The 14,120-nt window shown below is 47.0% G+C and overlaps 1 protein-coding gene across 1 annotated transcript in view; it reads right to left on the bottom strand.

Annotated features, from left to right (window-relative positions):
- Positions 1-14,120, bottom strand: part of LOC139751279 (uncharacterized) — a 306,373-nt gene that overhangs the window by 196,048 nt on the left and 96,205 nt on the right. The window lies entirely within an intron of this gene.

Below are 14,120 nucleotides of genomic sequence, written 5' to 3'. Positions count from 1 at the left end.
AGAGTCGTAGAAGTCGTGTTCGAGGGTCGTACCTCCTTGCCTAAGTCATACCGTCGTGCTCAAAAGGTGGGGGGGCGGGGGGAGCTGGAGCTGGCTGGCTAGCAACCCTCCCTCACCCCAACTTTCACCTGAGGTGGGTTATGATGGCCGCCACCTGACGCCGTATACATAAGTCTCTCTACGACGTGATGATTGCCACAGGGGCTCGTCCACTGGGACGACGACACTCATCGATGGGATAAAATGGTTCGAAATGGCAACAGTTCATATTACTAGTTTACAGGACTGCAGATTGAACAACAGATGGCATGGAGTAGGATTCATTTTCCTTTTAGTGCACTCACACATACACACACACACACACACACACACGGACACGTTAGTGTTATTGGGATAGGTGATGTCCAGAGCGCAGACGAGGATGCGTAGCTCGCATACGTCTAGGGAGTGTGGTTTCAAATGGATGTGTGTGTGTGTGGTGGGGGTGGTACTTTAGGGATGAGTTGGGAAGGCGCTTGGTTAATTAATGCTTTGTTGCATCATTTCGGTACGTGTATTTCATCAGTGTTGAGCGTAATTAATGAGGGTGTGTGTGGAGATACGTGAGTACAAGGTTACTAACAAGCAGGGGTAGCTTTTCATTTCTGTTTGGGAATTGGGGGTTGGTTATCAAGTGGTTTGGATAGAGGAGGGCCTACTTTCGAAGCCGATAATCGAGTGACAATCACATTAAAATGGGACTGTAACTAGAACATCTTTGTGTCACTGGGTACGCGTTGAGCGTCTGTGATGGCTAGGCAGCCAGTGACTGTTCTGAGTGCTGTTATATGTGATTACCGACTTTGTCGTACCTGCGTGTGACAGGCAATTTGAGGCGTAGATTGGGGTGGAGCGCATAAAATGCTAGCAGAAAATGCGAAAGGATTCTTTTTCTTGTTCAAACCTGATACCAGTTAATGTTCTGAAGGTTTAGTTTCTTCTTTGCTTTTGTGTTGGTGTCTATAGCGTTGGGGACTGAATGCCATGTGTGTGTCGCATGTGATGCCCAAAACAGTTGGTGATTTGTTGACTGGGAGCGATAGGCCATTCAAGGTGACGGGAGGGTACAAGTTGGATTCGTATCCGTCTCGGGTCGAAAGGGGTGACTGAAGACTTCTATGGAGATGCAGACATTCTGTGTCAGAATTTCTGTTTTCTGCGTACTGTTGCAAAGTCTGTTGTTGCGTATGTGGTGAGAGGGAGCGGCGATGTGATTTCAAGGTCGTCTGCATATGAGAGGAACCTTAATACTGTGGTCAGCAGGAGGTAATTGGAGGTCTCGTAGGTAGAGATTGAACAGAGATGGAAAAAGGACTGTTCCTTGGGGAACTCAAGTGTAGAGCTTACGGGTATTAGAGGTGAAGCCTTTGTGGATGACCGTGTTTCGGCAGGTATGCACGTCACTCTTGATAGAGGATGGTGTTAATAATATCTTCTTTGGCGTGATGATATGTCGTGGGACAGTGTCAAATGCTCTGTTAATTCTTAATGCCACTAGTAGTACTGAGGGGGAAGGGGTATGTGGTCGGTTGAAGCCATGGAGGATATGTAGTGTGAGGTGTGTGTGTGTGTAGTGTGGTAGTATGACTGGTTCTATAACCATATATATATATATATATATATATATTGTGTGTGTGTGTGTGTGTGTGTGTGTGTGTGTAATCAGGCTGAGTACTAAACAAATTCAAAACGAACCTAATTATACGGAAAACATGCAAATCTCAGCAAGAATATAAACGCCCCTCAATATGTTCAAAGACATCTCGACACTTCCACCGAAGACAATCATTCAGAAAATGTCAAAACGCACTGACTGACCGCGCCACGCCGGCTATTTTAAGAAGCCCTCCTTGGGTCTACAGGCGAGTTATATTACGTTCCAAGAATGTCGCTGCCGCGTCCGGTGATGGTCCAATGACGTCAACGGGGCTCCTCGCGTTCTCCTCTCCCCCCCCCCCCCCCCCTCTCCCGCCGGCTCCAGCCGCTCTGCACCAGGCAAATGTTCGGACATACAGCTTCTTACGTAATTGTAAACCCGCAAGCATCCGCTTCACGTAAGCTCACACACACACACACACACACACACACACACACACACACCACGCAAGTACACAAGCGATTAGACCACTAGAGGATCAACTCTGTGTGTATTCGTTCGTTATATCATCAACTTTGTCCCTCAGCTCTGGTTCCCAGCACGCGCCTCCTCCTGCCTGACCGCCTGCGTTCTGGAAGCCAGACTTGGAAGACCCTCCTTGGTGACCTTATCTCGTAGTCTCTGGATGGTTTTGGGTCTCGTAGTCTCTGGATGGTTTGGGGGTCTCGTAGTCTGGATGGTTTAAGGTCTCGTAGTCTCTGGATGGTCTGGGGGGGTCTCGTAGTTTGGATGGTTTGGGGGTCTCTTAGTCTCTGGATGGTTTAAGGTCTCGAGGTCTTTGGAGTTAGGTCTAGTAGACTGGATGGCTAGGATCACGTAATCCCTTGGATGCTTTAGGGTCTGATAATCTCAGGATTACTAAGGTCTCGTAATCTTTAGATGTTAGGGTCTAGTTGCCTCCGGATGACTGTGGTCTCTTCGTAGTTTCACGATGGTTAGAGGTCTCGTCGTCTCAGAAGATGGTTAGGGTCACGTAGTTTCGAGATGGCAGTCCCCTGACCTGAAGATAAATGGCGACGCTTTATTGCGACAAAGAAGAACAAGTGCGCGAACTGAAGACCACATCAAAGACACCAGTATGCAGGTCAGCGTAAGAGGTATGATACGAGGTCCTCTCGCAAAGAGGGCGTCAGTTCTTCACACTGGCGAGGAGACTTGTCATGACACTTTCAATGGTTTTTAAACCACCTTAAGTCATATGTTTACCTCCTCCTGGTATAATCTAGGAACCAAAGAAGGAACAGCTATACCACATACGCTGACTTCGGTATTTGAAGCTCCCTTCAGCACGAAGGTACGATCCTCGAACACGACGGCGCCGCCCTTGAGCGAGACGGTGCGGCCGTTTGGTACGTCAGTGCGAACTCTGACCTGACCCTAAAGCCTTAGGTCAAAGGCCAGGCAGTCACACCTAAGATTAATCCCGTTCTGCAAAAAGGGTAATTTAAGCTTATTCTGCTTTAGAAATAGAAAATTTAGTCATTATGAATGACGGTATACGACAGTATGAAGTATAGTCTCACTAGACGAGAATTCTAGATACATTTACCTTCATACTAGTCTATGTAATCAGTATGGAAATAGATATATCTAAAATTCTCGTCACTAATAATAATTCGAACCACTCGTGCTAATGAAACCTTAACGTTACTTAACCCTGGCTGCCTACATTTGGATATCAATCAGGTACCTTCACTCCCTCATGACCGGCAATCAGTCCACAGGATGAGCGAATCTTACACACATTCTGAGCAGAACTAATCCTCCCCCACCCTAGCCCTCCGTAATGACGGCTTTAACTCCCATCTCACACGCCCTCCGCCAGCATATATTTTCAGCAAGTCTTTAGGCGTCTCGTATAAATCCATACCGTCCACGTGAATCGTTTCGGTCGGGACTTTAACTCATGGTAATCATTTCTCTGCCTTGGCACTGATACTCCCTCACACCACCGACATCACGTAAAGATAACCCCCCCCCCCCCTCCACACACACACACACACACACCTTAACGTATCCTATTTTCCTTTTTAATTCATCACCTCAGGCTTGCGCCAGGCACCCGCTTATCAACCAGACCCCACAGAGGGGAGTGGAATGGACAAGACGTGTTGTGCCACCTGCCCGAAAGAGAGGACTCGGAAAACAGAGTCCACAGAACCACGGTCAGAGAGACTGACTTATGACTCAGCTGAGAGGTCACACACAAGCACCTCCCTCCTCGTCATGCGTTGTGTAAATCGTCATTATATACTTCCATGCAAGCCATCATCTTGACGCCGTCTGAAGGGCTTGAGGATACGAGGCCAAGGGAGGAGAAAGACACTTGAACAAAAATACGAAAGATAAACTAAAAGAAGAAGGGAGCAGGAAGAAGAAGGGAGCAGGGGTCTGGAAATTTTCCCCTCCCGTTTTTGATTTTCCAAAAGAAGGTACAGAGAAGGGGGCCAAGTGAGGATATTCCTTCTAGGGTTCAGCCCTCTGTTCTTAACGCTAACTCGTTAACGCAGGAAATGGCGAACATGCATGAAAACAAAATCAAAAGAAATGGAGAGTATGTGACCAGGAGAAAGGCTATGGATGAAACTCAAGACTGGAGAGAATGGGAGTAGGTGAAAATGAAGACAAGGAAACATGGATGACAAAGGATAAAACCATGAGACAAGAAAATGGAAGATGGGAAGATGAGGTTTGTGCGAAAAAGGAAGCTTATATAATCTCCCACGGTGGTGTAAAAAGCCCTAGGTGCCACAAACAACCCCCCCCCCCCTCCGCCAAACCCCTTCCCCACCCCTTGTTCTAACTCATCGCCGAGGCGAGCGCGTAATATGAGCTCGTAAGTCGCGGTATTAATGAGTAATATGAGTAAGTAAACCGGCGATAAACCAGCGTTTGTTTATGTGCGTAACATGACCTTGAGAACCTAAAGCAGTCCAGGCGGAAAATACCCCTTTCAGATCTATTTCTTTTAACACAAAAAACTGACAACAAACCACAACAGCAGTTACGTAACAACACTCACAATACTAACAAATACTGGCGAGTGATTTCTGGCGTATACAGGTGATGAACGAGGTCATTAAACTTAACCAATGTAAAGACAGTTATCACTTATCGCGGCCGGCTGGTTCAAAGGCACCGCCTGCTAACCCCTGGGTTGTTGACGTTATCAGCCGACGTGACTCACTGTAAACCACAGGGAAGCTCCTCCTGCACCTGGCTTATCTTCACCTCCGGTGGACACCGCGGTACGAGCTTTGGGCACGGCAGTACCACCACCCTTGAACACGACGGTACGATCCTTGTACACAACGGCACGATCCCTGAACACGACGGTACGACCCTTGAACACGACGGTAAGACCCTTGAACACGACGGTTAGATCCTTGAACACGATGGTACGATCCTTGAACACGACGGTACGATCCTTGAATACGACAGTACGACCCTTGAACACGGAAATTAACACGAAAGTATTTCAACGGTAACATAAGCGAAGGGTACATGGCAAAAGGGGTAGGTGGCCCGCACCACCAGAGCGTCCACAGGCGACAACACGTTGACACGGGAGAGGCCAACGGACCCAAGTGGTCCTTCGTTCAAACAGGTAAAAAGCTGAAACCGCATTAATGCCACTGAGACACTACATAGGTAGGTAACACAGGGTATGAACTTACATTGTATCAGTAATCGTTTGGACACAATATATCACCAGCAGAGTATCATCAGCAAATAACGACAGAAACGAATCTAAAAACTCCAAATGATACGTCCATGCGAAGTCGTCGTTTACATACAGGGGCGCGTGTGACAGGGGACAAACAGCGGCTCGGATGTGACTATGCCGACAGATTACGTTGCATGCAGCTGGGAGACAGTCATGGAGCCAGTCATGGAGACGGTCGCTGTGGCAGTCAAGGAGTCAGGGATGAGTCCAGCCATGGGGCCAGTCACTGTGGCAGTCAAGGAGTCAGTGGTGGAGACAGACACTGACGCCGTCCCATAAGGAGTCAGTCCCGGAGTCGGTCATCGCATCTTAAGCATCAGCCTACGTTACGTCACACCCACGCACCTCCCACCACTCGAGGTGAGGTCATCCACGGCCTGCCAGGGTCACCCGAGAGGTCAAGTGGATCAAAGGTGTCGTTTAACCCGGTGGGCACGACTGTGCGACACGTGAGCACGACGGTGCGCCTCTTGAGCATGACGGCACGACCTTCAGCACGACGGTACGACCCTACAGAACGACAGCACGTCCCTTAAGCATAACGGTGTGACCCTTGCGTATGAAGGCTTGGTCTGTGACCTGACTCAGTAATTACCCTTTTGTACTGTACCAGGAGGGAGTCTGACACCAAGAGGGAGTCTGACACAAGAAAGAAACCTTTTTTTTCTTTTCTTTTTTGGACCTTTACCATCCATAACTTTTTCAAGTGTTATATAGACTACCGTCAGCATCTACAATGTCATCATCCAGTTTGTTCCATTCATCCAATACTCTTTTAGGGGGGAATTCTCATCTTTCTTAAAAAGTTTCCTTCTTAATTTCAAGATATGTTCTCTGGTTATGCTATCCTTATATCAATAGAAAACTGTTCACACATAGGACAGCAAACTGGTTTCAAAAACTTGATTAAGTCACCCTTTACTCTTCTCTCTTCCATGGTGGATAACTATAAGGCATCGAACCTCCCACTGTAAACTGAGCTCTCTTGAACCTGGCACTATCCATGTTGCCCTCCTCTGTTTATTCTCTATTACTCTTTCGTGCTTCTATGCGGACACCAACCTTGAGCAGCATATCCTTATTTTGCCCTAATATATGATGTACACAGCTGGCTCAATATCTTCATCATTCATGCCCTTCAATGTGATTCTAATACTTGCCGGCAGACAGAGTGTCTCCTTTTCAGTTCTCCTAAGGTGGGGCTCTGACGACAGGTTAGGTTGAGACAACGTCATCGACTCTCAAGTCCCTCCCTCCCACATGAAGATTCCAGCAGCAGCAGCAGCAGCTGCTATTTCCAGCAGGCAAACATTCGAATCAAATTCTTCTCTCTGACCGTCCCATCCTCTTCATTCCTTGGTATTTACTCGGGGTTGAATTTCGTCCACCTTGTATTAGACTTTATTCTTTCCTTCTCCCCCTTAAGACCTTGGCACCATCAGCAAACATATTCATATACGCGTCCAGCCCTTTTGGGATGACATTATCATACATCAAGACCAACAATGGTCCCCAGGATCGAGCACTGAGGCTCGCCATCTGCAACCGCAACCCATTTCGAGAGGGGGGGCGGCCACCCCTGACGTACGTCCTCTGTTCCCTTCCACTACGATAATTTTCGATCCTTCGAGGGAAATCTTACCCCTGACTCCTACCTCTTTAGCAGCCCTCCCACCTGAAGATCCAGCCTCTTTACCAGCCTCCTATGTGGCACAATGGCGAATGATCTCTTTACGTCCACCAGATACACACAATCAATTCATCCTTCTCTTGTGGCTAAGACAGAGCTCCCTCTCTCATGAGAAGTCTGCGACGTATGACTTCTTTCCTCTGAATCTGTGTTGTCTCTCAACCTATTTCCCTACGACGAGATTTTTTTCTCTTTTTGCCAATAGTACGACTAACACAAGACGAAGGTCGTGTGATCTACATGTTGAGAGTTATGTGTAAGCTGAATAGGGTGGGTGTGTGTGTGTGTGTTTGTGTTTGCGGACTGAACGCCAGCAACCCAAGTGCATGAGTGGAAAAAAAAAAAGGGGGGTCTGGCCGCTAGAGAGGGGAACTTGAGTGGCACTTTCGAGCAGGTTCTCTGCTCTGCCGTCACTAACCCTCCCAACACCCAGACAACAGCATCTCTTTTATCAGTCTCTCCATTTCGATGTAGCCATCCGTTCACTTTCTGATTATGTTTTCCCGCATTTCACAAACTGGTTAGCAGGTCAGCACAACCTCTAAGTCTCCATTTCTTAAAGAAACGTTCGACATTTTTGGCCCCCGTTCCACCTCCATGGCACTTTCCTTCCCTCTGGCAACATGGTGCACATTTCAAGAGGCTGTCAGAAGCATCTGTACACAAAAGGAGAAACTCCTTCAAGACCGACAGCCTTGCGAGGATCAAGGCCTTTTTAACAATGTGTTCAAGTATCTTCTAGCCATTTCAACACTTTCAATGACCTCCTTTCCTTTCCATCTCACTAGCGTTGGGCGCTATGGTGTCTTTCACTGTGAAAACACTGTTGAACTACTACGTCATCCAGCTCGTATCTTTGCACTGTCCTTGATTATAACTCTTCCCTCCGAATCCCTTAAGCCTGTTCGGCTGCTCTATGACTGACAAATTTCCTCTTGGTGAACATATGCGAAAGCTCTGCACTATTTCCCTCCTTGTTGACATTAATTTTCAACGTTTTTCTGTTCCCATTTTCTTATCCTGGTATATTCATCCCTTGCTTTATCTTGTATCTTTCAAGTGACAGGTGGCGCTAAAGCTTTCTATATATATATATATATATATATATATATATATATATATATATATATATATATATATATATATATATATATATATTCTCCGCAACACATCGCTAAACTCTCGCTTTTCTGAGGTTTTCACAGGACCAGCTCTCTCTCTCTCTCTCTCTCTCTCTCTCTCTCTCTCTCTCTCTCTCTCTCTCTCTCTCTCTCTCTCTCTCAACCCTGTCCCTTCTGTACTTGCGGCTAAAAGTACACATGTCCCCTACTCACTTACTGCATCTTTCACCACTAAACCCTCCTCAACAATGACATCCCTCATGGCTGAAGAACCTTCCCCTTCCCTAATTCGTGTCTTGAAAAAACTTCTTTGCCTCTGTTTTTATTTCCCAAGATCATGAACTATTCGCGTCTTGTTTCCTCCCTGATTTGACTGTGTCTTTGCCCACATATTCACACTCAGGTAGGGCATGATCCCCTCGTGTGCATCTTGAGTCTCATATTCTCAATTACAGTGCTACTATGTAAGACCATAAGACCTTGTGTGCTGAGTGACATGATGGTGTGGGGGAAATTCTTCCAGTATACACTCTTGAAAGCGCTTGCGTCTCCAGGACTTGTTCTCTCCATAAGAATCTAAGTTTGCCTCAGTCGGTCTCTCTATAATTCGGTGTGTGTGTGTGTGTGTGTGTGTGTGTGTGTGTGTGTGTGTGTGTGTGTGTGTGTGCGTGTGTCCTAAAACCTAGGAAAACTGAGACTGTGGGAAGTAAACAAGGAATATGTAAATACATTACTACACGGAGATACATACGAAAAGGACAGACTAAGATAAAAAGATATATATACAGAGAGCGACTATGTGTGTGTGTGTGTGTGTGTGTGTGTGTGTGTGTGTCTACCACCAAGCCAAGATGCTCAGGCTGAACCTCCGTGACAAGAGCGTATGCTAACCCGTCGGGGGCCGCCATATTGGGCCTTTGACGTCATCGGGTCGATTATGAAATGCAGCCGCACACAAAACAGTCGGAGGCTGGGCGGGGCTATGCCTCATATGAGGCTGGGCGAGGCTATGCCTCATATGAGGCTGGGCGGGGCTATGCCTCATATGAGGCTGGGCGAGGCTATGCCTCATATCTATGCCTCATATGAGGCTGGGCGGGGCTATGCCTCATATGAGGCTGGGCGAGGCTATGCCTCATATGAGGCTGGGCGAGGCTATGCCTCATACGAGGCTGGGCGAGGCTATGCCTCATACGAGGCTGGGCGAGGCTATGCCTCATATGAGGCTGGGCGAGGCTATGCCTCATATGAGGCTGGGCGAGGCTATGCCTCATACGAGGCTGGGCGAGGCTATGCCTCATACGAGGCTGGGCGAGGCTATGCCTCATACGAGGCTGGGCGAGGCTATGCCCATATGCGTGCTCGAGATCATGACCTCATGCGATGGTAAACCGTGTGCTGCTCCTCTTGTTATCATAGGGACACACCTAAAGCCTCCATATTACCTGCTGAATGCAAGTGTCATGTAACGTAAATATGTTATACAGTGGTCGGTATATACACCAGACAGAAGAGGGAGATTTATACTTCAGCCATCTGTCAAGCAATATCAACACGTCTCGTTTCAGTGAAGTCAATCGTTTACATTCCAAAGCATTTGGGGAGGAAATTAAAAAAACACAAAAAACTAAAGATACATTTTTAAAATTACACTAAAGATAATCTTTAAATTTAATTGAGAAACAGAGAAACTAAGAAATGAACTTAAAGTGTTGTAAAATTAAAATATGGCAATCCTAAACATCCACGATCACTTATAAAGTCCTTTAATCTGGCGATTGCTATGAAACCTTAATACCTTATTTGCTGTTTCCTGAGGTTAAATTAAATCACATACATTTTCCATTACGTGGGAAAAGGATCTATATTTCCAAAATGATCATTACAAAATTTCTTTGTGTTTTAGGCTGCAAGAATTATCTGGCTGCCAATCGTCAAACGATAAAGAAAATCTACATCAAAAAATTCAATACTCTATTTCAATACTCTATTGACTTCTACAAGGAAAAAAATTCTATCTTCTTAAAGGCTATCAAATAACGTGCTAATCAAATGATGGGTAAGGAGTGAAAAAAAGTGGAAATGATTAAGCAAACAACTTGAAAATCTAATCAACTTTAAACTAACAACTATATCAGGTTTCAAATACGTTCAGGCACTCATGTGTGTGTGTGTGTGTGTGTGTGTGTGTGTGTGTGTGTTGCAAGGCATTTGGGTCTAAAATGAGGGACGAAAAGTTACAAATACTCTCAGGGTAAAGTATTATAACTAGAAATAAAATTCCCAGGATAATACCAACAAGTGTGTGTGGTGGACCTACGAGTATGAGCCCCCGAGTTTATCCAGAACGGAGGATGGGCATTTCTCTGCGCGACAACCACCACTACTACTGACCAGTAAGGAACAATATGGGATGTGTTCAAACGCATCAACTTCCACTATACCCTTACCTGGAGAGGATAAGATAGGGGTTTGTATTTAACGTTTCCACTACCACTGCACCTGACCTCAAGAAGGCAAGATGTAGGTTAGAGGCAACACAACCTCTCCCACCTTCTGTAAGGAGAGACGGCAAAGTGATGCCCGCCAGGTTTGGCGCCAAGCGCTTGGGTCAGATTCCAAGGGGAAAGTATCAGCCAATCACTGCCACGCATAGAAAAGCCGCCACGGCCCACTGAACCAATAACAAACCTATTTACTTAAGAGACAAATGAGAACCTGTGTCCCATCTGCTGACGACTGAAACGGGCAATTGTCGATCCAACAAGTACGAGTATAGAGGAAGTGATGATTTGGTCATATGAAAGGTATTCTAATGGCATCTCAGGAATGCTGGTGAAGGTCGAGAAACAGTACGAGCGTCTCGCAACTGTCTGACCTGTAACACCGTGACAGTTACAACAGACTAAGCACTACAAGAAGGAGAAGTCCGGCTACACCTCACCTCTCCACACCAGACGCGTAACGAACAGACTGTCTCGCGAGGCACAGCTCTGGGAAGACCCGTGTGATGATGTTATCATTACAGAGATGAGAGACGGTGGATAAGCACACCATTACTATACCATCATAATGAACGACAGGCACGAACAGACATGAGATTACGAATGACGAACTACGAACGGACGAGCGGACTGTGATATATAAATAAACCTTTACTCTTCAATCAATACACAATTTTCTACTTAATCTGTTCCGCCCCCCCCCCCCCATATCAAATTACATATATTCATTAGTTCAAATTACCTTATAAGAATGTGACACGAAAACAAAATGAAAGCATTACTTTGAGCCACTACCTCGTCAGTATGCAAATGAGGTGCTGCGGCGATGGTGATGGTCGACGTGAGAAACCCGACCGTCAGGCCCCCGGACCGTGTGGGGGGCCAGCCAAGGCACCTGTGTCTACCGTTTCCTCCGACCAGCCCATCTACAGCTACCACCATCATCCACAGCTACCACCATCATCTACAGCTACCACCATCATCTACAGCTACCACCATCATCTATAGCTACCACCATAATCTACAGCTACCACCATCATCTACAGCTACCACCATCATCTACAGCTACCACCATCATCTATAGCTACCACCATCATCTACAGCTACCACCATCATCTACAGCTACCACCATCATCTATAGCTACCACCATAATCTACAGCTACCACCATAATCTACAGCTACCACCATCATCTACAGCTACCACAATCATCCACAGCAACCACCATCATCTACCTTACTACCACCTTCATGAAGCCACCACCACCATCTACTTACTACCACCACCATCATCTACAGCTACCACCACCATTTGAAAGCCACTGATTTCACCTACAGCCACCAGCACTAACCACTAACCATCAGCATCACCTCCTACCAGCATTTGTCTAATACCAATGACATCATCTATGCCTGACGAGTCTACGTAATGGCCTCGCTCACTATACAACTACTGACACGGGTGCTCCTCCCTACATGTGGGTCCGCCAGGAAGGTTGTGGAGTCAGGACGCCAACAGCTGGTCCACAGATACACACAAGTGACCAAAGGTTTGGGAATTGGTGGCCTTCGACAAGATTTTTCTGTTTTCCGTGACACATGTATGTTAGCTGCCTCCTTCTACTGTACAAGGAGGGAGGGAGGGAGGGAGTGTTACACTCTTAAAACATTATTTGTTTTAAGCATGTGCTCCCGGACTTCACCTGGCCAAGGTGACAACGTGGGTGAAGGGTTACTTTTGGCGAGGCTGTACCATCGCCAGATAAAGATACAAAATACAGTCTTGTCCAAAACTTTTCCGCTTCCAAGGAATCCTTCTTCTCCTTGCTACTGGCTGCAGCGCAACCGTGGAGCCGCAGGATGGGGGAGGAGGAGGAGGAGGAGGAGGAGGAGGAGGAGGAGGAGGAGGAGGAGGAGGCCCTAGGTTTGTATGATGATAACAACCTCCTGAAGGCCGCCTAAGGAATCAGCGAGCCACAACCCCTCCAAAAACAACACCCACCAATCGTAGTCCACCGCCACAACCCCTGACGTCAAACCGTCCACCCCCGCTATGTTTTAAGTCCTTAATCCCGACACCAGCACCGCCATCCATCCAGCCAGGCTACACATGCCAGGGCCACTAAGCCACTTACACCCGGGCAACACTCAGCACCACACCACTTATCAAGAGGACTTAATTTCTGCCCGACTCCCCTCCCCAACCCGCACCTCCTCATTCCAATTTACACTTATGCCCGCCTTAAATTCGCGTCAATTTTCCATCAACTCAATTCTTTACCTTTAATTCATTCCACGATTGGTATTTTGTAAAGACAGTTTCACATCAGTAAGACTTTCACTCGCTAGCTTTTCCCTTTTTTATTTGCTGATTTTGCTCAAAGAAGCTGCGGGGGTTTGAGGAGAGCGCCCTCGACAACAGCGTCATACATCTCTTTATCATTATAGTTTCACAAACATTTTTAATAAGGTTTAAACGTGCGGCAACTAAATCTAATGTTTATCCACGCCATTTGTCGTTAAATATTTAATCCTTGAGCAACATGGTGCACTCCTTTAATCAAGATAAGATTATTATTAAGCATGACGATACGATCCTTGAGCACGACCGTACGAGACTTAACCACCAACGTACGATCCTTGAGCACGACGGTACGAGACTGAACCACGAACGTACGATCCTTGAGCACGACGGTACGAGACTGAACCACGAACGTACGATCCTTGAGCACGACGGAACGAGACAACCACGAACGTACGATCCTTGAGCACGACCGAACGAAACATAACCACGAACGTATGATCCTTGAGCACGACGGTACACACCTTGAGCAAGTATGTAAGACCCTTAAACCCTACGGTACGATCCTTACGCTCAACGGTACGGTCCTTGAGCACGACGGTACCACCTTCAGATACGATGGTGTAACCACTCACCTAACTCCTTACGTTCAAGTCCACCGCCAGGCCATCATACCCAAGGGTCGTACCGTCGTGTTCCGGGCTCGCATCCTCACGCTTGAGGATGACGATAACGTCTTGGTTCTCAGGGATCATTACGTCGCGTTCGTGCATCGTGCCGTCATGCCATCTCTCTCTCTCTCTCTCTCTCTCTCTCTCTCTCTCTCTCTCTCTCTCTCTCCCTACCTACCTGTCTATCTATCTGTCTACCTCTACCTTGCCGGCGGGCGTCGTCGCACAAGGCAACAAAACTGAGAATGAAAGTCGAAATCACCGACGCATCACGACTCGTAAACACGACCAGCTGGGTCCACACACGACCCTCCCTCCTCTCCCCCCTCCCACCCCATACACCCAGAGTACCACTACCTTGACCCTAACACCACGACCTCCCCCTTCCACCCTCCACTACAACCTCCTACC

Source organism: Panulirus ornatus, chromosome 11 (assembly GCF_036320965.1).
Source record: "Panulirus ornatus isolate Po-2019 chromosome 11, ASM3632096v1, whole genome shotgun sequence".
Taxonomy (NCBI): domain Eukaryota; kingdom Metazoa; phylum Arthropoda; class Malacostraca; order Decapoda; family Palinuridae; genus Panulirus; species Panulirus ornatus.
This window is presented reverse-complemented; position numbering and strand designations above follow the sequence as displayed.